Raw genomic sequence first — 27,900 nt, 5'->3', positions numbered from 1 at the left:
TGCACAGGATCGGTACATCCGAACATCACACCTGCGTGACAGGTACAAGATGGCAACAACTGCCCGAGTTACACCAGGAATGCACAATCCCTCCATCAGTGCTCAGACTGTCCACAATAGGCTGAGAGAGGCTGGACTGAGGGCTTGTAGACCTGTTGTAAGTCAGGTCTTCACCAGACATCACCGGCAACAACGTCGCCTATGGGCACAAACCCACCGTCGCTGGACCAGACAGGACTGGCAAAAAGTGCTCTTCACTGACGAGTCGAGGTTTTGGCTCACCAGGGGTGATGGTCGGATTCGCGTTTATCGTCGAAGGAATGAGCGTTACACCGAGGCCTGTACTCTGGAGCGGGATCGATTTGGAGGTGGAAGGTCCGTCATGGTCTGGGGCGGTGTGTTACAGCATCACCGGACTGAGCTTGTTGTCATTGCAGGCAATCTCAACGCTGTGCGTTACAGGGAAGACATCCTCCTCCCTCATGTGGTACCCTTCCTGCAGGCTCATCCTGACATGACCCTCCAGCATGACAATTCCACCAGCCATACAGCTTGTTCTGTGCGTGATTTCCTGCAAGACAGGAATGTCAGTGTTCTGCCATGGCCAGCGAAGAGCCCGGATCTCAATCCCATTGAGCACATCTGGGACCTGTTGGATCGGAGGGTGAGGGCTAGGGCCATTCCCCCCAAAAATGTCCAGGAACTTGCAGGTGCCTTGGTGGAAGAGTGGGGTAACATCTCACATCAAGAACTGGCAAATCTGGTGCAGTCCATGAGGAAGAGATGCAATGCAGTTCTTGATGCAGCTGGTGGCCACACCAGATACTGACTGTTACTTTTGATTTTAACCCCCCCTTTGTTCAGGGACACATTATTCCATTTCTGTTAGTCACATGTCTGTGGAACGTGTTCAGTTTATGTCTTAGTCGTTGAATGTTGTTATGTTCATACAAATATTTACACATGTTAAGTTTGCTGAAAATAAACGCAAATGACAGTGAGGACGTTTCTTTTTTTGCTGAGTTTAGTTCTCCCATTTGAAGAAGTCTTAATTATTTGGACAAATTAATTTAGTCAAAAGTTTAGTGTTGGGTCCAATATTCCATGCCTGCAGTGATTACATCAAGCGTGTGATTCTACTAACTTGTTGAATGCATTTACAGTTTGTCTTGGTTGTGTTTTGGATTATGTTTTTCCTAATACAAACTGAATGGTGAATAATGTCCTGTCATTTTGGAGTCACTTCACTTGTATTGTCAGTAAGAATAGAAGATGTTTCTGAACACTTCTACATTCATGTGGATGCTACCATGATTATGAATAATCATGAATGAATCGTGAATAATGATGAATGAGAAAGTTACAGAGGCACAAAGATCAGACCCCCTCTCTGTTATTGGTAATGGTGAGAGGTTAGCATGTTTTGTTGTAGCCTCTGTTATTGGTAATGGTGAGAGGTTAGCATGTTTTGTTGTAGCCTCTGTTATTGGTAATGGTGAGAGGTTAGCATGTTTTGTTGTAGCCTCTGTTATTGGTAATGGTGAGAGGTTAGCATGTTTTGTTGTAGCCTCTGTTATTGGTAATGGTGAGAGGTTAGCATGTTTTGTTGTAGCCTCTGTTATTGGTAACGGTGAGAGGTTAGCATGTTTTGTTGTAGCATCTGTTATTGGTAATGGTGAGAGGTTAGCATGTTTTGTTGTATCCTCTGTTATTGGTAATGGTGAGAGGTTAGTATGTTTTGTTGTAGCCTCTGTTATTGGTAATGGTGAGAGGATAGCATGTTCTGTTGTAGCCTCTGTTATTGGTAATGGTGAGAGGTTAGCATGTTTTGTTGTATCCTCCTTTATTGGTAATGGTGAGAGGTTAGCATGTTTTGTTGTAGCCTCTGTTATTGGTAATGGTGAGAGGTTAGCATGTTTTGTTGTAGCCTCTGTAACTCTCTCACTCATTATTATTCATGATCTTTCTCAATCATGGCAGTCACAGAATATGGGACCAAATACTCAACTTGTGACTTACAGAGTCACTGAGGAGTCATAATCAACCCAAAACCCTGGATAGAGGGGCTCAGTGAATGTGGAGGTGAATGTGATCAGGTGGGTCAGTGTGTCAGAGGAGGCTCTATAGAAGGACAGAGTGCCGGCTGACCAGTCCAGATACACTCTTACTCTGTGGGAGCTGGAGGAGGGGACGTCTACTATAGTGAGATTATTATTGTGCCAGGCAGTGTATCTGTTGTCATAGCAGATCAGACTCCAGGACTTGTCAGTGTATCCAAGACAACAGTCCTTACCACCTCCTCTCCTGCTGATTCCTTTATATGTCACTCCTATACCAGCCCCCATTACCCCACTCCACTCTACCTCCCAGTAACAGCGCCCAGTCAGACCCTCTCTACACAGCACCTGTCTACAGTCCTCAAATCTCTCTGGGTGATCAGGATACGGCTGCTCCTCTGTCCTACATGTCACCTTTCTGTTCTCCTCAGACAGAGAGAGGCGTCTGTTTGCTGTGTTTGGGTCCAGTGTGAGATCACAGACATCTGATGGATGAAACCAGACACAATATTAGAAATCATCATCATTCACATTAGAATGTTAACTCACTTTTCACTCATTCATTTAATGTAGATGTTTCTAGGTATCAAAAGGAGAAGTTAAGGTAACTTGAGACTTGTTGAATGATCATATGTTATACTGTATGGTAATATAATACACACTTATTCACAATAATTACACACACACACACACACACACTTCTTATGTAACATGAACGCACCACACACACACACAGTCATATCAACTCTTTGTAAACTTTGGTGTCCCTGATTTGTGCTTCTGTAGAACTACAGATGATATTTAATATGACCAAGTCAGTAATGATGGTGGTCTTTGACTTAACTTGAATTAAGACTTATTCTTAGTCATATTCTTCACAACAGTCAACACTCACATTTTCTAAGTCCAGGTTTCATTCTGTTCTCTCCACCATGTTCCACACTGTAGCGGTAAGCAGAAGAACAGACAGTCATTGAGGGATACACCTGAACTCTCTCTCACACACACACACACACACACACACACACACACACACACACACACACACACACACACACACACACACACACACACGTCAAGTGTTGGTAAGAAGTCCAGTGTGTGTCCTGTGTATTTGTCCTGTGTGTGTGTGTGCCCAGTGTGTGTGTGTGTGTGTGTGTGTATTTGTGTCCTGTGTGTGTGTGTGTGTGTGTGTGTGTGTGTGTGTGTGTGTGTGCGTGTGTGTATTTGTCCTGTGTGTGTGTATATGTCCTGTGTGGTGTATTTGTCCTGTGTGTGTGTATTTGTCCTGTGTGTGTGTGTATTTGTCCTGTGTGTGTGTGTATTTGTCCTGTGTGTGTGTGTGTATTTGTCCTGTGTGTGTGTGTATATGTCGTGTGTGTGTGTATTTGTCCTGTGTGGTGTATTTGTCCTGTGTGTGTGTGTATTTGTCCTGTGTGTGTGTGTATTTGTCCTGTGTGTGTGTGTATTTGTCCTGTGTGTGTGTGTGTATTTGTCCTGTGTGTGTGTGTTGTGTATTTGTCCTGTGTGTGTGTGTGTGTATTTGTCCTGTGTGTGTGTGTATTTGTCCTGTGTGTGTGTGTATTTGTCCTGTGTGTGTGTGTATTTGTCCTGTGTGTGTGTGTGTATTTGTCCTGTGTGTGTGTGTGTGTATTTGTCCTGTGTGTGTATTTGTCCTGTGTCCTGTGTGTTTCGCACTGGACAATCACACACACACAGGACACAGGACACACAGTTAGCATATAACTTTGTCCAAGTGGTGTTCAGAATGTTTGTCTTAACGAGCCTGAAAAGTCAAACATGTCTGATATGAACATTGACATAAACCCTCCACATACTTGAGTTTCTCCAGTCTGCAGTGTGGATCCTCCAGTCCAGCAGAGAGCAGTCTGACTCCTGAGTCTCCTGGCTGATTGTAGCTCAGGTCCAGCTCTCTCAGGTGTGAGGGGTTTGACCTCAGAGCTGAGACCAGAGAAGCACAGCCTTCCTCTGTGACTAGACAGCCTGACAGCCTGCAAAGAGTCAAATCATATTAAAATCACACTGCTATTCTTTGGTGGTGAAGATAGTGGCAGCATATTTTTTTCAACATATTCAGATACCTCAGTGTCCTGAAACCTTCCATATCTATTCATAAATGAATGAATGTATCATTATTATAAATGATATTACTTGAGGAGAGAAACATGTATAGTACAAATATTTGAGTAGACTGACCAGACCAGTTTAAAAGCAGTATCAGTCAAAAGACAGACAGTGAGGTATCAGATTTAGATTGTATTGAGTATACAGTCCACATCATATCTATTTTGACAGTGAAGATAACATTTTAAATGTGGCTCTAAACTCCAACATTTTGGATTTGAGGTCAAATGTTTCATATGAGGTGACAGTATAATGTCACCTTTTATATGAGGATATTTTCATACATTTATGTTTCACCATTTAGAAAAATAAAAGCACTTTATGCATCTAGTCCCCCTATTTAAAGAAGTCATATGTTTTCTGACCAATTAAATCATAGTGTATTAAAGCAGTCAAAAGATTAGTGTTTGGTTGTAAACTAGTTGGTCACATTTGCAGTTTGTTTTGCCCCATAATAAAATGGTAGATGATGACTGGATAATTTTCTGTCTAAGTGAGTAGATAACATGTTTGTAAACACTACTAAATGAACCCTGATGATAACATGATTAATACAAATCATGAATGAATCATGAATCATAATGAGTGAGAGAGTTACAGAGGCTACAACAAAACATGCTAACCTCTCACCATTACCAATAACAGAGGCTACAACAAAACATGCTAACCTCTCACCATTACCAATAACAGAGGCTACAACAAAACATGCTAACCTCTCACCATTACCAATAACAGAGGCTACAACAAAACATGCTAACCTCTCACCATTACCAATAACAGAGGATACAACAAAACATGTTAACCTCTCACCATTACCAATAACAGAGGCTACAACAAAACATGCTAACCTCTCAACATTACCAATAACAGAGGATACAACAAAACATGCTAACCTCTCACCATTACCAATAACAGAGGCTATAACAAAACATGCTAACCTCTCACCATTACCAATAACAGAGGCTATAACAAAACATGCTAACCTCTCACCATTACCAATAACAGAGGATACAACAAAACATGCTAACCTCTCACCATTACCAATAACAGAGGCTACAACAAAACATGCTAACCTCCCACCATTACCAATAACAGAGGCTACAACAAAACATGCTAACCTCTCACCATTACCAATAACAGAGACTACAACAAAACATGCTAACCTCTCACCATTACCAATAACAGAGGCTACAACAAAACATGCTAACCTCTCACCATTACCAATAACAGAGACTACAACAAAACATGCTAACCTCTCACCATTATCAATAACAGAGGCTACAACAAAACATGCTAACCTCTCACCATTACCAATAACAGACACTACAACAAAACATGGTAACCTCTCACCATTACCAATAACAGAGGATACAACAAAACATGCTAACCTCTCACCATTACCAATAACAGAGGCTACAACAAAACATGCTAACCTCTCACCATTACCAATAACAGAGGCTACAACAAAACATGCTAACCTCTCACCATTACCAATAACAGAGGCTACAACAAAACATGCTAACCTCTCACCATTACCAATTTATTTATTTATTTCATTTTTATTTTAAAATAAATACACAAATAATAATCCCCAATGAGTCGTGCACAACCCGTGTCCAAATTAAGCACCTCACATTGTGGTTACTCACGACTTGGTAGATATTCCCTCAGCGAAGTATGGCAGTTCCATGCAGGTTTCCTCACCAAGTCCAAGGCAGCACAGCTACCCATGCAGACAGTCCTCCTTAGTAACCGATATCCCCATAGCAACACAGCTACCCATGCAGACAGTCCTCCTTAGTAACCGATATCCCCATAGCAACACAGCTACCCATGCAGACAGTACTCCTTAGTAACCGATATCCCCATGGCAACACAGCTCCCCATGCAGACAGTCCTCCTTAGTAACCGATATCCCCATGGCAACACGAACTCGTTAAGCTTCCCAAGCAATTATCTCCCGGTGTCACACGATGCTAGGCTAACCTCTAGACTGGCTAATACCTCCACGACGAGACGGTAGCTTCAGTCTTTACTAAGTTTTAACTAAATTATAACAACTCTTTTATTAAATAAAACATGTATTTCCCTTCATGTCTTAGTAGCTATGGGTTTTGTTCTAGTTCTGTCGTCTTCTTTTATAATTTTTCTTCACCAACCGTCCTGAGGTAAAACGACCATCCTTTCATCAACGTCTTTTTCCCTCCCGTTAACCAGGTCAACTCCCATTGGCCACAACTTAACAAGCGACCTTATTGGTCAAAACTTAAACTTCAAAGTAAAACAAACTATTCACTTATACATTAAATAAATATTTCTTCAAAAAGCATAATGCATTAACAACAAAACAGTTTAAGAGCAATTCAATCATCTTTTAAATATAATACCAATTAATTATAACAAATACACTCAATACTTGGTTCAAACAAGGGTATTACACAAACATACAGTCAATAATACAGTAGAAAAATAAGTCTATATACAATGTGAGCAAATGAAGTGAAATAAGGGAGGTAAAGGCAAAAAAAGACCATGGTGGCAAAGTAAATACAATATAGCAAGTAAAACACTGGAATGGTAGATATGCAGTGGAAGAAAGTGCAAAGTAGAAATAATGGGGTGCAAAGGAGCTAAATAAATAAATACAGTAGGGGAAGAAGTAGTTGGGCTAAATTATAGATGGGCTATGTACAGGTGCAGTAATCTGTGAGCTGCTCTGACAGCTGGTGCTTAAAGCTAGTGAGGGAGATAAGTGTTTCCAGTTTTAGAGATTTTTGTAGTTCGTTCCAGTCATTGGCAGCAGAGAACTGGAAGAAGAGGCGGCCGAAGGAGGAATTGGCTTTGGGGGTGACCAGAGAGATATACCTGCTGGAGCGCGTGCTACAGGTGGGTGCTGCTATGGTGACCAGCGAGCTGAGATAAGGGGGGACTTTACCTAGCAGGGTCTTGTAGATGACCTGGAGCCAGTGGGTTTGGCGATGAGTATGAAGCGAGGGCCAGCCAACGAGAGCGTACAGGTCGCAGTGGTGGGTAGTACAGTGGGGGAAAAAAGTATTTGATCCCCTGCTGATTTTGTACGTTTGCCCACTTACAAAGAAATGATCCGTCTATAATTTGAATGGTAGGTTTATTTGAACAGTGAGAGAGAGAATAAAAGCAAAAAAATCGAGAAAAACGCATGTCAAAAATGTTATACAATTATTTGCATTTTAATGAGGGAAATAAGTATTTGACCCCTCTGCAAAACATGACTTAGTACTTGGTGGCAAAACCCTTGTTGGCAATCAGAGGTCAGACGTTTCTTGTAGTTGGCCACCAGGTTTGCACACATCTCAGGAGGGATTTTGTCCCACTCTTCTTTGCAGATCTTCTCCGTCATTAAGGTTTCAAGGCTGACGTTTGGCAACTTGAACCTTCATCTCCCTCCACAGATTTTCTATGGGATTAAGGTCTGGAGACTGGCTAGGTCACTCCAAGACCTTAATGTGCTTCTTCTTGAGCCACTCCTTTGTTGCCTTGGCCGTGTGTTTTGGGTCATTGTCATGCTGGAATACCCATCCACGACCCATTTTCAATGCCCTGGCTGTGGGAAGGAGGTTCTCACCCAAGATTTGACGGTACATGGCCCCGTCCATCGCCCCTTTGATGCGGTGAAGTGATCCTGTCCCCTTAGCAGAAAAACACCCCCAAAGCATAATGTTTCCACCTCCATGTTTGACGGTGGGGATGGTGCTCTTGGGGTCATAGGCAGCATTCCTCCTCCTCCAAACACGGCGAGTTGAGTTGATGCCAAAGAGCTCCATTTTGGTCTTATCTGACCACAACACTTTCACCCAGTTGTCCTCTGAATCATTCAGATGTTCATTGGCAAACTTCAGACAGGCATGTATATGTGCTTTCTTGAGCAGGGGGACCTTGCGGGTGCTGCAGGATTTCAGTCCTTCACGGCGTAGTGTGTTACCAATTGTTTTCTTGGTGACTATGGTCCCAGCTGCCTTGAGATCATTGACAAGATCCTCCCGTGTAGTTCTGGGCTGATTCCTCACCGTTCTCATGATCATTGCAACTCCACGAGGTGAGATCTTGCATGGAGCCCCAGTCCGAGGGATATTGACAGTTCTTTTGTGTTTCTTCCATTTGCGAATAAACTCACCAAATGTTGTCACCTTCTCACCAAGCTGCTTGGCGATGGTCGTGCAGCCCATTCCAGCCTTGTGTAGGTCTACAATCTTGTCCCTGACATCCTTGGAGAGCTCTTTGGTCTTGGCCATGGTGGAGAGTTTGGAATCTGATTGATTGATTGCTTCTGTGGACAGGTGTCTTTTTTACAGGTAACAAGTTGCGGTTAGGAGCACTCCCTTTAAGAGTGTGCTCCTAATCTTAGCTCGTTACCTGTATAAAAGACACCTGGGAGCCAGAAATATTTCTGATTGAGAGGGGGTGAAATACTTATTTCCCTCATTAAAATGCAAATCAATTTATAACATTTCTGACATGAGTTTTTCTGGATGTTTTTGTTGTTATTCTGTCTCTCACTGTTCAAATAAACCTACCATTAAAATTATAGACTGATCCTTTCTTTGTCAGTGGACAAACGTACAAAATCAGCAGGGGATCAAATACTTTTCCCCCCCACTGTATATGGGGCTTTGGTGACAAAACGGATGGCACTGTGATAGACTGCATTCAATTTATTGAGTAGGGTATTGGAGGCTATTTTGTAAATGACATCGCAGAAGTCGAGGATCGGTAGGATGGTCAGTTTTACGAGGGTATGTTTGGCAGCATGAGTGAAGGAGGCTTTGTTGCGAAATAGGAAGCCAATTCTAAATTTATCTTTGGATTGGAGATGCTTATTAGTGAGTCTGGAAGGAGAGTTTACAGTCTAACCAGACACCCAGGTATTTGTAGTTGTCCACATATTCTAAGTCAGAACCGTCCAGAGTAGTGATGCTGGACAGGCGGACAGGTGCAGGCAGCGATCGGTTGAAGAGCATTTAGTTTTACTTGTATTTAAGAGCAGTTGGAGGCCACGGAAGGAGAGTTGTATGGCATTGAAGCTCGTCTGGAGGTTAGTTAACACATTGTCCAAAGAAGGGCCAGAAGTATACAGAATAATACCAATAACAGAGGGGGTCTGATCTTTGTGCCTCTGTAACTTTCTCATTCATCATCATTAACGATTCATTCATGATTATTCATAATCATGGTAGCATCCACATGAATGTAGAAGTGTTCAGAAACATCTTCTATTCTTACTGACAATACAAGTGAAGTGACTCCAAAATGACAGGACATTATTCACCATTCAGTTTCTATTAGGAAAAACATAATCCAAAACACAACCAAGACAAACTGCAAATGCATTCAACAAGTTTGTAGAATCACAAGGTTGATGTAATCACTGCAGGCATGGAACATGGGACTAAATACTAAACTTATGGCTACTTTAATACAATATAAGTGAATTTGTCCGAATATGTACAACTTTTCCAAATGGGAGAACTAAATACATAAAGTGCTTTCCTTTCATAACAGTAACACAGCTATGTATGAAAATACCCTCAAATTAAAGGTGACATTCTGTACTGTCACCTAATATGAAACATTCTATCTCAAACCCTCCCCTAACCCGGACGACGCTGTGCCACTCAGGAGAACCCATTAAGAGATATTTCTAAGAGTCATATATTTGACACAGACCAGTTCAATTAATTGCACATGGATGACAAACAACAATAATCAATTTTACTTTGTATTCCCTATCCCCCCTCTCTCTCCCTCCCCTATCCACCCTCTCTCTCTCTCCCAACCCTCTCTACCTCTCTCTCCCTCCCCCCCTCTCCCACCCCTCCCTCTCCCCCCTCTCTCTCCCTCCCCTATCCCCCTCTCTCTCCCTCCCCTATCCCCCCTCTTTCTCCCTCCCCTATCCTCCCCCTCTCTCTCCCTCCCCTCTCTCTCCCTCCCCTCTCCCCTCTCTCTCCCTCCCCTATCCCACCTGTCTCTCCCTCCCCTCTCTCCCACCCCTCTCCCCCTCTCTCTCCCTTCCCTCTCTCTCCCTCCCCTATCCCACCTGTCTCTCCCTCCCCTCTTTCCCCTCTCCCTCCCCTATCCCCCTCTATCTCCCTCCCCTCTCCCCCTCTCTCACACTACCCTATCCCCCTCTCTCTCCCACCTCTCTCTCTCCCTTCCCTCTCCCCCTCTCTCTACCTCCTCTCTCCTTCCCCTCTCCCCCGTCTCTACCTCCTCTCCCCCTCTCTTTCTCCCTCCCCTCTCCCCCCTCTCTCTCCCTCCTCTCTCCCCCTCTCTTTACCTCACACACATTCTGTCTTACATATACAAGTTGTCTCTCTCTCTCTCTCTCTCACTCACACACACACACAAACACTCTCTCTATACCTCGAGCCCTGCGAGGCGACAATGGCGGTGAAAACAGCACTTGCGGCAGCCAATCAGTAACCCAAAGCCTAGTGTAGCTGAGCACCCTCAGATCATCTACCCCCTCTCTCTCCCTCCCCTCTCCCCCCGTCTACCCTCTTCCCTCTCCCCATCTACCCTCTCCCCCCTCCCCTTCCCTGACCTCTGATGCCTGAATATTCAGACCACTTGACATCCAATGCATACATGAATGTTAATGGGTCGGGTATGCATGTCAAATGGGAACCTATTTCCTACAGAGTGCACTTCTACTGGGCCCACAGGGGCTCTGGTCAAAAGGACATAGTGCATTTAGGATCACAGGGAGAATGAGGAGCTGGAGTTAAGATATACAGCTATAGAGAGAGACAGACGGACTGGAACACTGACTCACCGAACGACAGGACCGACAGACTGGAACACAAATGGCTGGGCTCAGACTCTCTACAGTGTGTATTAGTGGGGTCAGTCTCTCTACAGTGTGTATTAGTGGGGTCAGTCTCTCTACAGTGTGTATTAGTGGGGTCAGTCTCTCTACAGTGTGTATTAGTGGGGTCAGTCTCTCTACAGTGTGTATTAGTGGGGTCAGTCTTTCTACAGTCAGACTGTCTGTCTGCCTGTCTGTCTGTCTGTCTGTCTGTCTGTCTGTGGTAAATCAGAGTTTGTAATCCTTCACCTTGGTAAAACATTGAGTAGGGCACGCTCTGTTCTAAGAAACACTGACGTCCTTTTAAGATAGACTTTTCATAAAAATATCTGTTGACATCACAATATGTTGTGTGTGACTTTATTAGGCAGATAATGCGCTTGCCTCTAGACAGTATAGATGTAATGTTTGATTTCAGTGATTGTCCCTTGCCTAGCCCTGTTGGGCTCAGCATGGAATCCAGATGTGTTTAACCAGGCGTACACTGTATTGACTTGACAAACTGATTTTTATTTACAAAAAAAAAAAACACTGCTTGTTGAATGATTTTTAACAACGTACATTCAAATGTCAAATGTCAGTAGCAATTGCTTTAATTAAACAGCTTTCAACTGAATATTGGTATTCAACTGAATACCATTTTGTTCTATTTCAATGATACCTGAATTAGAAGGGACATTATGTTTACAACAAGCTAACAGAAAACAGTTCATACGTTGGCAAACTATTCAGCTAACAGTCTATTTTTTCCCATAGCAACATACACTGACTACCACCAGGTGTAATGAATAGGATACTAAAAGCCTTACAGGTAGTTAATTAATTACTTACTTATATTCAATTAAAGTAATACCATTATTACAATAATGTAAAGGCATTTCAAGAGTTGTCGTAGAGTTGTCGTACTGTAGTGCCGTAGCTCCACCACCATGTGTAGCCTAGTAAGTACACTATACTGCCCTACTAAGCAAAAGAGCAGCAACTGTGCACGGGGAACCAGTACGGGGGGGGGAATAAATGTATGAAATGTATGCATTCACTACTGTAAGTCGCTCTGGATAAGAGCGTCTGCTAAATGACTAAAATGTAATGTAAATGTAAATGTAAATCAAAAATGCTGGAGCATAGCACCACATTTAAAACTGTAAGCTTCACTGTCCAAACACATATGGTGTGGACTATGTGTGCCTGGTAAACACATGTGGATCTGGTGAACAGTTATCACTTGTTGACCAACTACAGGAATACTTACCTCAGAGTCTCCAGTCTGCAGTGGGGATTCCCCAGTACAGCAGAGAGCAGCTTCACTCCTGAATCCTTCAGGTCATTGTTACTCAGGTCCAGCTCTCTCAGGTGTGAGGGGTTTGACTCCAGAGACAAAACCAGAGAAGCACAGCCTTCCTCTGTGACTAGACAGCCTGACAGCCTGCAAAGAGTCAAATCAAATTAAAATCACACTGCTATGCTTTGGTGGTGAAAACAGCCATGATGGCTGGGCTATCTACTGAGAATATTGCAAAATGTGCTTTCACCGAAAAGCTATTTTAAAATCGGACATATCGAGTGCATAGAGGAGTTCTGTATCTATAATTCTTAAAATAATTGTTATGTTTTTTGTGAACGTTTATCGTGAGTAATTTAGTAAATTCACCGGAAGTTTGCGGGGGGTATGCTAGTTCTGAACATCACATGCTAATGTAAAAAAGCTGGTTTTTGATATAAATATGAACTTGATTGAACAGACATGCATGTATTGTATAACATAATGTCCTAGGTGTGTCATCTGATGAAGATCATCAAAGGTTAGTGCTGCATTTAGCTGTGGTTTTGTTTTTTGTGACATTATATGCTAGCTTGAAAAATGGGTGTCTGATTATTTCTGGCTGGGTACTCTACTGACATAATGTAATGTTTTGCTTTCGCTGTAAAGCCTTTTTGAAATCGGACAGTGTGGTTAGATTAACGAGAGTCTTGTCTTTAAAATGCTGTAAAATAGTCATATGTTTGAAAAATGGAAGTTTTCGGATTTTAGAGGAGTTTGTATTTCGCGCCCTTAGATATTGGAGCAGGTGTTCCGCTAGCGGAACGTCTAGATGTAAGTTAAAAAGCAGTATCAGTCAGAAGACAGACAGTGTGGTATCAGATTTAGATTGTATTGAGTATACAGTCCACACCATATCTATTTTGACAGTGAAGCAAACATTTTAAATGTGGCTCTATACTCCAACATTTTGGATTTCAGATCAAATGTTTCATATGAGGTGACAGTATATAATGTCACCTTTTATTTGAGGATATTTTCATACATTTCTGTTTCACCATTTAGAAAAATGAAAGCACTTTATGTATCTAGTCCCCTTATTTGAAAGAAGTCATAAGTATTCTGACCAATTAACTCATAGTGTATTAAAGTAGTCAAAAGATTAGTATTTGGTCCCATATTCTTTGACTGCAATGACTACATCAAGCCTGTGACTGCCATGATTGAGAAAGATCATGAATAATAATGAGTGAGAGAGTTACAGAGGCTACAACAAAACATGCTAACCTCTCACCATTACCAATAACAGAGGCTACAACAAAACATGCTAACCTCTCACCATTACCAATAACAGAGGCTACAACAAAACATGCTAACCTCTCACCATTACCAATAACAGAGGCTACAACAAAACATGCTAACCTCTCACCATTACCAATAACAGAGGCTACAACAAAACATGCTAACCTCTCACCATTACCAATAACAGAGGCTACAACAAAACATGCTAACCTCTCACCATTACCAATAACAGAGGCTACAACAAAACATGCTAACCTCTCACCATTACCAATAACAGAGGATACAACAAAACATGCTAACCTCTCACCATTACCAATAACAGAGACTACAACAAAACATGCTAACCTCTCACCATTACCAATATCAGAGGCTACAACAAAACATGCTAACCTCTCACAATTACCAATAACAGAGGCTACAACAAAACATGCTAACCTCTCACCATTACCAATAACAGAGGCTACAACAAAACATGCTAACCTCTCACCATTACCAATAACAGAGGCTACAACAAAACATGCTAACCTCTCACAATTACCAATAACAGAGGCTACAACAAAACATGCTAACCTCTCACCATTACCAATAACAGAGGCTACAACAAAACATGCTAACCTCTCACAATTACCAATAACAGAGGGGGTTTGATCTTTGTTAGTAGAATCACAAGCTTGATGTAATCACTGCAGGTGTCAGGAATCCCACTTCCTGAGTCTGTTTCTGCCTGAGCTGTTTTTTGTTTGGAGTCTAAGTTCAGAAACCTTTCTGGTTGCCAGGCGACGAAGTTAGGCGGGAGTCCTAGTGATATTATTCCCCACACCTGCATCTCATCAACCTTCTGCACACCTGGTCCTGATCATCACCTCTTCATAAGCCCTGAGCTGACATCCATTCCCTGACATCCATTCGTTAGCTATGAACAGTATGTTGTGCGTATCAGCCTCATGTTTCCTGAGCTAGTCTTGTTGTTTTGTTCTTGTTACTGGTTACTCACCCCCCCCCCCCCCCCCCGTTTACTCTGTCTACAGTCATCCTCCCGGAACATTCAACTCCCTTGCCTGGCCGTCGGTGGATACAGTGACATCATTGAATCCACCCATCTACTCTCATCAACTCACCTCCGCTCTGTCTCCTGGATCACTCAAATTACACATCATCTTGTTGTTTTGTTCTTGTTATTGTTAATTACACATCAAGACTACCAATAAATACTCACCTTCATTTTACTCACCTTGTCCTGGTCTGCTTCTGGGTTCTGTCTTAGAGAAACGTGACAGCAGGCATGGAATATGGGACAAAATGCTGAACTTATGACTACTTTAATACTCTATAAGTAATATATCCGAATAATTACGACTTTTTCAAATGGGAGAACTACATGCATAAAGTACTTTCATATCTGATAATACTGACCTCAGAGTCTCCAGTTTACAGTGGGGATTCCCCAGTCCAGCAGAGAGCAGCTTCACTCCTGAATCCTTCAGGTCATTGTTTCTCAGGTCCAGCTCTCTCAGGTGTGAGGGATTTGAACTGAGAACTGAGACCAACACTTTACAGGATGTGTCTGTGAGTTTACAGCCAGTGAGTCTGCCAACACAGAAGAAATAGAATGACAGACAGGTTGTATTAAAATGATACGCTTAGCTTTCTCTGTTTACACTGTTACCCTGCACAAATAGTGTGTTGGGTTTGACCACAGAGCTGAGACCAGAGAAGCACAGCCTTTCTCTGTGACTCCACAGCCTGACAGCCTGCAAAGAGATCATCATGACTTCACAAACACACTGTTAATTTAACACGAGTAGTGTAGAAGGACAACGGTAGATGCATTTGGTTAATTATCCCAAACAACATATAGATTCTTCTTCTGTCTCCTAGAGTTGTATGGTCATATTGTTATACTAATGTGAAAATCATTGCATTTATTCAATGTTTTCAATATAATATTAAACACATATTATAATGCATATTTTTCTTTAACCTGAATATTTCTTCCTGATGATTAGTTTTTATATGTCATTTTATGTACTCACAGAAATGCACTGGAGGCTTTGAACACTGGCAGCAGCCTCAGAAGACCTTCCTCTGATCTGGAGTATTTCTTCAGGTCAAACACATCCAGCTCCTTTTCTGAAGTCAGCAACACAAAGACCAGAGCTGACCACTGTGCAGGTGACAGGTTGGGTTTTGAGAGACTTCCTGAGCTCAGGTATCTTTGGATCTCCTCCACTAGAGAATGGTCATTCAGTTCATTCAGACAGTGGAACAGATTGATGCTCCTCTCTGGAGAAGGATTCTCCCTGATCTTCTTCTTGATGTACTTCACTGTTTCTTCATGGCTCTGTGAGCTGCTTCTTGTCTTTGTCAGTAGACCTCGTAAGTGCTTCTGATTGGACTCCAGTGAGAGGCCCAGAAGGAAGCGGAGGAACAGGTCCAAGTTTCCCGTCTCACTTTGTAAGGCTTTATCCACAGCACTCTGGTAGAAAGTAACTTCAGACTTGTCTTTTGTTTTCAGTTTTTTCATTAGATTCTCATTGTTGTTGATGAATGAGAGGAACACATACACAGCAGCCAGAAACTCCTGAATGCTCAGATGAACAAAGCAGTACACCTTGTCCTGGTACAGAACACATTCCTCTTTAAAGAGCTGTGTGCACAATCCTGAGTACACTGAGGCTTCATTGACATCAATGCCAGCCTCTTTCAGGTCTTCTTCATAGAAAATCAGATTGCCCTTCACAAGCTGTTGAAAAGCCAGTTTTCCCAGTGACAGAATGCTCTCTTTATTCCAGTGTGGACCTGTCTCTTCTTTCCCAAGATACTTTTCATTCTTCTGTTTGGTATGAAACACCACAAGGTGTGTGTACATCTCAGTCAGAGTCGTGGGCATCTCTTCTCTCTTATCTTTCAGCAGGTGTTCAAGGACTGTTGCAGAAATCCAACAGAAGACTGGAATGTGGCACATGATGTGGAGGCTCCTTGATGTCTTTATGTGTGAGATGATTCTGCTGGCCAGGTCCTCATCACTGAATCTCTTCCTGAAGTACTCCTCCTTCTGTGGGTCATTGAACCCTCGTACTTCTGTCACCTGGTCAACACACCCTGAAGGGATCCTATTGGCTGCTGCAGGTCGGGTAGTTATCCAGAGGAGAGCAGAGGGAAGCAGATTTCCCTTGATGAGATTTGTCAGCAGAATATCTACTGAGGTTGACTTTGTGACGTCACAACAGATCTTGTTCTTCTGGAAGTCTAGGGGCAGTCGGCACTCATCCAGACCATCAAAGATGAACAGAACTTTGTACTTGTTGTAGTTGGAGATTCTTGATTGTTTGGTTTCCACTGAGAAGTGATTGAGAAGTTCAATCAAAGTGTGTTTGTCCCCTTTCATCAAATTCAGCTCCCGGAAAGGGAATGAAAATACAAATTGGACATCCTGATTTGCTTTTCCTTCAGCCCAGTCCAGAATGAACTTCTGCACAGAGACTGTTTTTCCAATGCCAGCGACTCCCTTTGTCAGCACAGTTCTGATACGTTTGTCTTGTCCAGTTAAGGGTTTGAAGATGTCGTTACATTTGATTGCAGTCTCTGGTCTTGCTTGTTTCCTGGTTGTTGTCTCAATCTGTCTCAGCTCATGTTCATTATTGACCTCTCCTGTTCCTCCCTCTGTGATGTAGAGCTCTGTGTAGATCTGATTGAGAAGTGTTGGGTTTCCTTGTTTAGCGATACCCTCAAATACACATTGAAACTTCTTCTTTAGATTAGATTTGAGTTCACGTTGGCAAATCACAGCAGGATCATCTGAATCTAGAAATAACACAGAAGATATTAATATTACGTCTGTTTTAATGCCTACAGTATTGTAGGACTGTTATAAAGTTTTACATTATAACAATTATTCTCTTAACTGACAGTATAAACGTGTAAATGTTTTCATAATGCATTACAGACTGGTGTGACTGATTATATTATTATTGGTGTTGTTGATGGTATTATTAATGTTGTCTCTCTCTCTCTCTAAATTAATCACCACAACACATCCCTGCTGCAACTTGTTGAGGTCACTAGGTGTTGTGATAAGGCTGCTACAATATCATTGAGTTACACAGCTACTTTAGCTGTACTTTAGCTACAGCTTTTAAATGTTATAAAACAGCATTCAACATGAGGCAGACAGATCTTACATTTCTCCAGTGTGTCAGCGAGCTCCTTCTGGTTCATTTTCCTCAGGACGTGCAGTGTGATCTTCAGAGCCCCCTCTCTGGCACTGCTCTCCTGCTTCTCATCTTCAGCATCCACCACTTCCTCATCCTGCTTCTGACTCTCAAAGCCTTCTGGGAGTTCTGGACTAAGAATCCTCTTGAACATCTTCAGCTCGTTCTTCACAAATGTCATCATTTTCTCTTGAAGCAACTAAAATAAATCATGTAAATAAGTTAAGCAAGAGAAGAAATGCTTTATCATTAACACATGAATGAATAATTGACAGATCAACTTTACTTGAGGAAAACAAAAACAAAAACAAATGTTCAAAACAGGACCACATACACTGAATATAGAGTCCAGGTCTGTTTGATGACTCTGGGAAGACTGACCACTGAGAATCTCTAACCTCTCCTGTTGGTTTCTGTGGACAAAACATGAGATTACATCTCCTCATCCAGGGAGTACACACACACACACACACACACACACACACACACACACACACACACACACACACACAGTGTTGTTTAACTCACTGAACATGACCCATGAGTTCTTCTTACCTTTGTTCAGCAGAAAAGTCTCTCTTTCTAAACTCTATAGGACGACCCATAGACCGGTCACTCTTCATGGACACACAGCTGGGTACAGGGGAGGCTGGTCTCTCCTGCTTGATTGGTCTTCAACACAACAGAGACAAACATTACATCTCTCATCTACTCTGATCTCAGATGGGAAACATAAGAAGAGTTCCAAAATGCTATATATCACTTTACAGAAATGCTCGTAAATTTGCCTTTATTGTTTAAAAAAATTATGAAAGAGATTGGTGTGTTGTTTCACTATCTAATCATGGCATGGTAACTCTCAGAGTTAACACACTCAGGTCAGGGAGAGTTGGAGAGGCAGGTTTATGGTTCCCCCCTAGACTCTCAGGAGTTAAAACACTCAGGTCAGGGAGAGTTGGAGAGGCAGGTTTATGGTTCCCCCCTAGACTCTCAGGAGTTAACACACTCAGGTCAGGGAGAGATGGAGAGGCAGGTTTATGGTTCCCCCCTAGACTCTCAGGAGTTAAAACACTCAGGTCAGGGAGAGATGGAGAGGCAGGTTTATGGTTCCCCCCTAGACTCTCAGGAGTTAACACACTCAGGTCAGGGAGAGATGGAGAGGCAGGTTTATGGTTCCCCCCTAGACTCTCAGGAGTTAACACACTCAGGTCAGGGAGAGATGGAGAGGCAGGTTTATGGTTCCCCCCTAGACTCTCAGGAGTTAAAACACTCAGGTCAGGGAGAGATGGAGGGGCAGGTTTATGGTTCCCCCCTAGACTCTCAGGAGTTAAAACACTCAGGTCAGGGAGAGTTGGAGAGGCAGGTTAATGGTTCCCCCCAGACGCTCAGGCTCTGGTTGTGGGGGATGTTCAGCTTAGGGTTGTGAGGTGGTATTAACAGTCACCCTTTGGAATTCGTAAAAGAGCTGTTTCCCAAAACCATCAATAACGTTGCACTTGGAAAATGCTCGTAATCTAACACCTGCATCAGACCACTAGAACAGCTGAGTAATCTACCTCCTGTCTCAGACCACTAGAACAGCTGAGTAATCTACCTCCTGTCTCAGACCACTAGAACAGCTGAGTAATCTACCTCCTGCCTCAGACCACTAGAACAGCTGTGTAATCTACCTCCTGTCTCAGACCACTAGAACAGCTGAGTAATCTACCTCCTGTCTCAGACCACTAGAACAGCTGAGTAATCTACCTCCTGTCTCAGACCACTAGAACAGCTGAGTAATCTACCTCCTGTCTCAGACCACTAGAACAGCTGAGTAATCTACCTCCTGTCTCAGACCACTAGAACAGCTGAGTAATCTACCTCCTCCCTCAGACCACTAGAACAGCTGAGTAATCTACCTCCTGTCTCAGACCACTAGAACAGCTGAGTAATCTACCTCTTGCCTCAGACCACTAGAACAGCTGAGTAATCTACCTCCTGTCTCAGACCACTAGAACAGCTGAGTAATCTACCTCCTGCCTCAGACCACTAGAACAGCTGAGTAATCTACCTCCTCCCTCAGACCACTAGAACAGCTGAGTAATCTACCTCCTGTCTCAGACCACTAGAACAGCTGAGTAATCTCCCTCCTTCCTCAGACCACTAGAACAGCTGAGTAATCTACCTCCTGTCTCAGACCACTAGAACAGCTGAGTAATCTACCTCCTCCTGTCTCAGACCACTAAAACAGCTGAGTAATCTACCTCCTGTCTCAGACCACTAGAACAGCTGAGTAATCTACCTCCTCCCTCAGACCACTAGAACAGCTGAGTAATCTACCTCCTGTCTCAGACCACTAGAACAGCTGAGTAATCTACCTCCTCCCTCAGACCACTAGAACAGCTGAGTAATCTACCTCCTGTCTCAGACCACTAGAACAGCTGAGTAATCTACCTCCTCCTGTCTCAGACCACTAAAACAGCTGAGTAATCTACCTCCTGTCTCAGACCACTAGAACAGCTGAGTAATCTACCTCCTGTCTCAGACCACTAGAACAGCTGAGTAATCTACCTCCTGCCTCAGACCACTAGAACAGCTGAGTAATCTACCTCCTGTCTCAGACCACTAGAACAGCTGAGTAATCTACCTCCTGTCTCAGACCACTAGAACAGCTGAGTAATCTACCTCCTGTCTCAGACCACTAGAACAGCTGAGTAATCTACCTCTTCCTGTCTCAGACCACTAGAACAGCTGAGTAATCTACCTCCTGTCTCAGACCACTAGAACAGCTGAGTAATCTACCTCCTGTCTCAGACCACTACAACAGCTGAGTAATCTACCTCCTGCCTCAGACCACTAGAACAGCTGAGTAATCTACCTCCTGTCTCAGACCACTAGAACAGCTGAGTAATCTACCTCCTCCCTCAGACCACTAGAACAGCTGAGTAATCTACCTCCTGCCTCAGACCACTAGAACAGCTGAGTAATCTACCTCCTGCCTCAGACCACTAGAACAGCTGAGTAATCTACCTCCTGCCTCAGACCACTAGAACAGCTGAGTAATCTACCTCCTGTCTCAGACCACTAGAACAGCTGAGTAATCTACCTCCTGTCTCAGACCACTAGAACAGCTGAGTAATCTACCTCCTCCCTCAGACCACTAGAACAGCTGAGTAATCTACCTCCTCCCTCAGACCACTAGAACAGCTGAGTAATCTACCTCCTGTCTCAGACCACTAGAACAGCTGAGTAATCTACCTCCTGTCTCAAACCACTAGAACAGCTGAGTAATCTACCTCCTGTCTCAGACCACTAGAACAGCTGAGTAATCTACCTCCTGTCTCAGACCACTAGAACAGCTGAGTAATCTACCTCCTGCATCAGACCACTAGAACAGCTGAGTAATCTACCTCCTGCCTCAGACCACTAGAACAGCTGAGTAATCTACCTCCTGTCTCAGACCACTAGAACAGCTGAGTAATCTACCTCCTGTCTCAGACCACTAGAACAGCTGAGTAATCTACCTCCTGTCTCAGACCACTAGAACAGCTGAGTAATCTACCTCCTGTCTCAGACCACTAGAACAGCTGAGTAATCTACCTCCTCCTGTCTCAGACCACTAGAACAGCTGAGTAATCTACCTCCTGTCTCAGACCACTAGAACAGCTGAGTAATCTACATCCTGTCTCAGACCACTAGAACAGCTGAGTAATCTACCTCCTGCCTCAGACCACTAGAACAGCTGAGTAATCTACCTCCTGCCTCAGACCACTAGAACAGCTGAGTAATCTACCTCCTCCCTCAGACCACTAGAACAGCTGATTAATCTACCTCCTGTCTCAGACCACTAGAACAGCTGAGTAATCTACCTCCTGTCTCAGACCACTAGAACAGCTGAGTAATCTACCTCCTGTCTCAGACCACTAGAACAGCTGAGTAATCTACCTCCTGTCTCAGACCACTAGAACAGCTGAGTAATCTACCTCCTCCCTCAGACCACTAGAACAGCTGAGTAATCTACCTCCTCCCTCAGACCACTAGAACAGCTGAGTAATCTACCTCCTCCCTCAGACCACTAGAACAGCTGAGTAATCTACCTCCTGTCTCAGACCACTAGAACAGCTGAGTAATCTACCTCCTGTCTCAGACCACTAGAACAGCTGAGTAATCTACCTCCTCCCTCAGACCACTAGAACAGCTGAGTAATCTACCTCCTGTCTCAGACCACTAGAACAGCTGAGTAATCTACTTCTTGCCTCAGACCCCTAGAACAGCTGAGTAATCTACCTCCTGTCTCAGACCACTAGAACAGCTGAGTAATCTACCTCCTGTCTCAGACCACTAGAACAGCTGAGTAATCTACCTCCTGTCTCAGACCACTAGAACAGCTGAGTAATCAACCTCCTCCCTCAGACCACTAGAACAGCTGAGTAATCTACCTCCTGTCTCAGACCACTAGAACAGCTGAGTAATCTACATCCTGTCTCAGACCACTAGAACAGCTGAGTAATCTACCTCCTGCCTCAGACCACTAGAACAGCTGAGTAATCTACCTCCTGCCTCAGACCACTAGAACAGCTGAGTAATCTACCTCCTCCCTCAGACCACTAGAACAGCTGAGTAATCTACCTCCTGTCTCAGACCACTAGAACAGCTGAGTAATCTACCTCCTGTCTCAGACCACTAGAACAGCTGAGTAATCTACCTCCTGTCTCAGACCACTAGAAAAGCTGAGTAATCTACCTCCTGTCTCAGACCACTAGAACAGCTGAGTAATCTACCTCCTGCCTCAGACCACTAGAACAGCTGAGTAATCTACCTCCTGCCTCAGACCACTAGAACAGCTGAGTGATCTACCTCCTCCCTCAGACCACTAGAACAGCTGAGTGATCTACCTCCTGTCTCAGACCACTAGAAAAGCTGAGTAATCTACCTCCTGTCTCAGACCACTAGAACAGCTGATTAATCTACCTCCTCCCTCAGACCACTAGAACAGCTGAGTAATCTACCTCCTGTCTCAGACCACTAGAACAGCTGAGTAATCTACCTCCTGTCTCAGACCACTAGAACAGCTGAGTAATCTACCTCCTGCCTCAGACCACTAGAACAGCTGAGTAATCTACCTCCTCCCTCAGACCACTAGAACAGCTGAGTAATCTACCTCCTCCCTCAGACCACTAGAACAGCTGAGTAATCTACCTCCTCCCTCAGACCACTAGAACAGGTGAGTAATCTACCTCCTCCCTCAGACCACTAGAACAGCTGAGTAATCTACCTCCTCCCTCAGACCACTAGAACAGCTGAGTAATCTACCTCCTGTCTCAGACCACTAGAACAGCTGAGTAATCTACCTCCTGTCTCAGACCACTAGAACAGCTGAGTAATCTACCTCCTTTCTCAGATCACTAGAACAGCTGAGTAATCTACCTCCTGTCTCAGACCACTAGAACAGCTGAGTAATCTACCTCCTGCCTCAGACCACTAGAACAGCTGAGTAATCTACCTCCTGCCTCAGACCACTAGAACAGCTGAGTAATCTACCTCCTGCCTCAGACCACTAGAACAGCTGAGTAATCTACCTCCTGTCTCAGACCACTAGAACAGCTGAGTAATCTACCTCCTGTCTCAGACCACTAGAACAGCTGAGTAATCTACCTCCTCCCTCAGACCACTAGAACAGCTGAGTAATCTACCTCCTCCCTCAGACCACTAGAACAGCTGAGTAATCTACCTCCTGTCTCAGACCACTAGAACAGCTGAGTAATCTACCTCCTGTCTCAAACCACTAGAACAGCTGAGTAATCTACCTCCTGTCTCAGACCACTAGAACAGCTGAGTAATCTACCTCCTGTCTCAGACCACTAGAACAGCTGAGTAATCTACCTCCTGCATCAGACCACTAGAACAGCTGAGTAATCTACCTCCTGCCTCAGACCACTAGAACAGCTGAGTAATCTACCTCCTGCCTCAGACCACTAGAACAGCTGAGTAATCTACCTCCTCCCTCAGACCACTAGAACAGCTGAGTAATCTACCTCCTGTCTCAGACCACTAGAACAGCTGAGTAATCTACCTCCTGTCTCAGACCACTAGAACAGCTGAGTAATCTACCTCCTCCTGTCTCAGACCACTAGAACAGCTGAGTAATCTACCTCCTGTCTCAGACCACTAGAACAGCTGAGTAATCTACATCCTGTCTCAGACCACTAGAACAGCTGAGTAATCTACCTCCTGCCTCAGACCACTAGAACAGCTGAGTAATCTACCTCCTGCCTCAGACCACTAGAACAGCTGAGTAATCTACCTCCTCCCTCAGACCACTAGAACAGCTGATTAATCTACCTCCTGTCTCAGACCACTAGAACAGCTGAGTAATCTACCTCCTGTCTCAGACCACTAGAACAGCTGAGTAATCTACCTCCTGTCTCAGACCACTAGAACAGCTGAGTAATCTACCTCCTGTCTCAGACCACTAGAACAGCTGAGTAATCTACCTCCTCCCTCAGACCACTAGAACAGCTGAGTAATCTACCTCCTCCCTCAGACCACTAGAACAGCTGAGTAATCTACCTCCTCCCTCAGACCACTAGAACAGCTGAGTAATCTACCTCCTGTCTCAGACCACTAGAACAGCTGAGTAATCTACCTCCTGTCTCAGACCACTAGAACAGCTGAGTAATCTACCTCCTGTCTCAGACCACTAGAAAAGCTGAGTAATCTACCTCCTGTCTCAGACCACTAGAACAGCTGAGTAATCTACCTCCTGCCTCAGACCACTAGAACAGCTGAGTAATCTACCTCCTGCCTCAGACCACTAGAACAGCTGAGTGATCTACCTCCTCCCTCAGACCACTAGAACAGCTGAGTGATCTACCTCCTGTCTCAGACCACTAGAAAAGCTGAGTAATCTACCTCCTGTCTCAGACCACTAGAACAGCTGATTAATCTACCTCCTCCCTCAGACCACTAGAACAGCTGAGTAATCTACCTCCTGTCTCAGACCACTAGAACAGCTGAGTAATCTACCTCCTGTCTCAGACCACTAGAACAGCTGAGTAATCTACCTCCTGCCTCAGACCACTAGAACAGCTGAGTAATCTACCTCCTCCCTCAGACCACTAGAACAGCTGAGTAATCTACCTCCTCCCTCAGACCACTAGAACAGCTGAGTAATCTACCTCCTCCCTCAGACCACTAGAACAGCTGAGTAATCTACCTCCTCCCTCAGACCACTAGAACAGCTGAGTAATCTACCTCCTGTCTCAGACCACTAGAACAGCTGAGTAATCTACCTCCTGTCTCAGACCACTAGAACAGCTGAGTAATCTACCTCCTTTCTCAGATCACTAGAACAGCTGAGTAATCTACCTCCTGTCTCAGACCACTAGAACAGCTGAGTAATCTACCTCCTGTCTCAGATCACTAGAACAGCTGAGTAATCTACCTCCTGTCTCAGACCACTAGAACAGCTGAGTAATCTACCTCCTGCCTCAGACCACTAGAACAGCTGAGTAATCTACCACCTGTCTCAGACCACTAGAACAGCTGAGTAATCTACCTCCTCCCACAGACCACTAGAACAGCTGAGTAATCTACCTCCTGTCTCAGACCACTAGAACAGCTGAGTAATCTACCTCCTGTCTCAGACCACTAGAACAGCTGAGTAATCTACCTCCTCCCTCAGACCACTAGAACAGCTGAGTAATCTACCTCCTACCTCAGACCACTAGAACAGCTGAGTAATCTACCTCCTCCCTCAGACAACTAGAACAGCTGAGTAATCTACCTCCTCCCTCAGACCACTAGAACAGCTGAGTAATCTACCTCCTGTCTCAGACCACTAGAACAGCTGAGTAATCTACCTCCTGTCTCAGACCACTAGAACAGCTGAGTAATCTACCTCCTGCCTCAGACCACTAGAACAGCTGAGTAATCTACCTCCTCCTGTCTCAGACCACTAGAACAGCTGAGTAATCTACCTCCTGTCTCAGACCACTAGAACAGCTGAGTAATCTACCTCCTTCCTCAGACCACTAGAACAGCTGATTAATCTACCTCCTGCCTCAGACCACTAGAACAGCTGAGTAATCTACCTCCTGCCTCAGACCACTAGAACAGCTGAGTAATCTACCTCCTGTCTCAGACCACTAGAACAGCTGAGTAATCTACCTCCTCCCTCAGACCACTAGAACAGCTGAGTAATCTACCTCCTGCCTCAGACCACTAGAACAGCTGAGTAATCTACCTCCTGCCTCAGACCACTAGAACAGCTGAGTAATCTACCTCCTGCCTCAGATCACTAGAACAGCTGAGTGTGTTGTTAGTTGCTTTGATAAACATACAATCATATGGTTTATCAGTCTCTCTGTGACTGCCGACTGCAGAACAAAGTTGACTACAAATACAAAGTTGCAAATGTCTTTGCAATTGATTCAAACAAGGGACGTATACAAATTTGCTTCAAATGAAAACTGATGACTGCATTAAAATATAAACAGTAGGCTATAGGTTTATTACAATCATATTGTTCAGTATATTGATTTCTATTTTACTAATTGTAGGCTACTGTCTGTAATTTGTCTGAATATATTTCATGATGTATCCTAACATGAACACAATGATGTTCCAAATCTGTGCTTTAGTGCGTTTTTATTGGGTAAGCATTAGAATAAGCCTCCTCAATATTTACAGCCATAGGTGATAATAGATGCTGTTCCGTGGTCAGTATTGTTCAATAATTACAATGTTAAGGAAGGATTTGAATGGAGAAACTGATCTGAGAACAGTGTTCCCTTTCTTTCCTTCCTATCAGTATTGATACATGCTCCACCAGACGTGATACCTTTTAGTGCTGCTAATCCAGTTTCTGCTGGTCTGCCTGCGGATATGGAACTCTGCCCAGTTCACCAGACGTGCTACATTGCCCTTGTACCTTGTAAATGACAAAAAGGAAATAGTAACACAAAATAACAATAGTGAGACTATAAGGAGTACCAGTACTGAGTCAATGTGCAGGAGTACCAGGTAGTTGAGGTAATAATGAGGCTATAAGGAGAACCAGTACTGAGTCAATGTGCAGGGGTACCAGGTAGTTGAGGTAATAATGAGACTATAAGGAGTACCAGAACTGAGTCAATGTGCAGGGGTACCAGGTAGTTGAGGTAATAATGAGACTATAAGGAGTACCTGTACTGAGTCAATGTCCAGGGGTACCAGGTAGTTGAGGTAATAATGAGACTATAAGGAGTACCAGTACTGAGTCAATGTGCAGGGGTACCAGGTAGTTGAGGTAATAATGAGACTATAAGGAGCACCAGTACTGAGTCAATGTGCAGGGGGACCAGGTAGTTGAGGTAATAATGAGACTATAAGGAGTACCAGTACTGAGTCAATGTGCAGGGGTACCAGGTAGTTGAGGTAATAATGAGACTATAAGGAGTACCAGTACTGAGTCAATGTGCAGGGGTACCAGGTAGTTGAGGTAATAATGAGACTATAAGGAGTACCAGTACTGAGTCAATGTGCAGGGGTACCAGGTAGTTGAGGTAATAATGAGACTATAAGGAGTACCAGTACTGAGTCAATGTGCAGGGGTACCAGGTAGTTGAGGTAATAATGAGACTATAAGGAGTACCAGTACTGAGTCAATGTGCAGGGGTACCAGGTAGTTGAGGTAATAATGAGACTATAAGGAGTACCAGTACTGAGTCAATGTGCAGGGGTACCAGGTAGTTGAGGTAATTGAGGGAATATCCACATGTAGGTAGGGGTAAAAGTGACTAGGCAATCAGGATAGATAGGGGTGGAAGGGTAGCCTAGTGGTTAGAGTGTTGAGCTAGTAACTGAAAGGTTGCAAGTTCAAATCCCCGAGCTGACAAGGTACAAATCTGTCGTTAACCCACTGTTCCTAGGCTGTCATTGAAAATAAGAATGTGTTCTTAGCTGACTTGCCTAGTTAAATAAAAGTAGAGATCACATCTTCTCATCCAGGGAGTTCAGACACACAGGAGGGAATGTTGTGTTTGTTTAATATTGTTTTAGGACTATTAAAATGGACTAAAGGATTAGCCTATGGATTATGAAAACAACCAAAAGTAATGT

The 27,900-nt window shown here is 43.8% G+C and overlaps 1 long non-coding RNA gene across 1 annotated transcript; it reads right to left on the bottom strand.

Annotated features, from left to right (window-relative positions):
- Positions 1–18,375: 18,375 nt before the first annotated feature.
- On the bottom strand, positions 18,376–26,744 carry LOC115191153 (uncharacterized). The gene is made up of 2 exons (XR_003877548.1): positions 26,642–26,744; positions 18,376–18,492 (listed from the first exon to the last, which is right to left on the bottom strand). It is a non-coding gene; the product is annotated as an uncharacterized LOC115191153 (long non-coding RNA).
- Between the last annotated feature and the right edge of the window lie 1,156 nt (positions 26,745–27,900).

The sequence above is a fragment of the Salmo trutta genome, unplaced genomic scaffold (assembly GCF_901001165.1).
Source record: "Salmo trutta unplaced genomic scaffold, fSalTru1.1, whole genome shotgun sequence".
In the NCBI taxonomy this organism is placed as follows: domain Eukaryota; kingdom Metazoa; phylum Chordata; class Actinopteri; order Salmoniformes; family Salmonidae; genus Salmo; species Salmo trutta.
The sequence above is the reverse complement of the archived record's forward strand: the minus strand, read 5'-3'. Positions and strand labels throughout refer to the sequence as shown.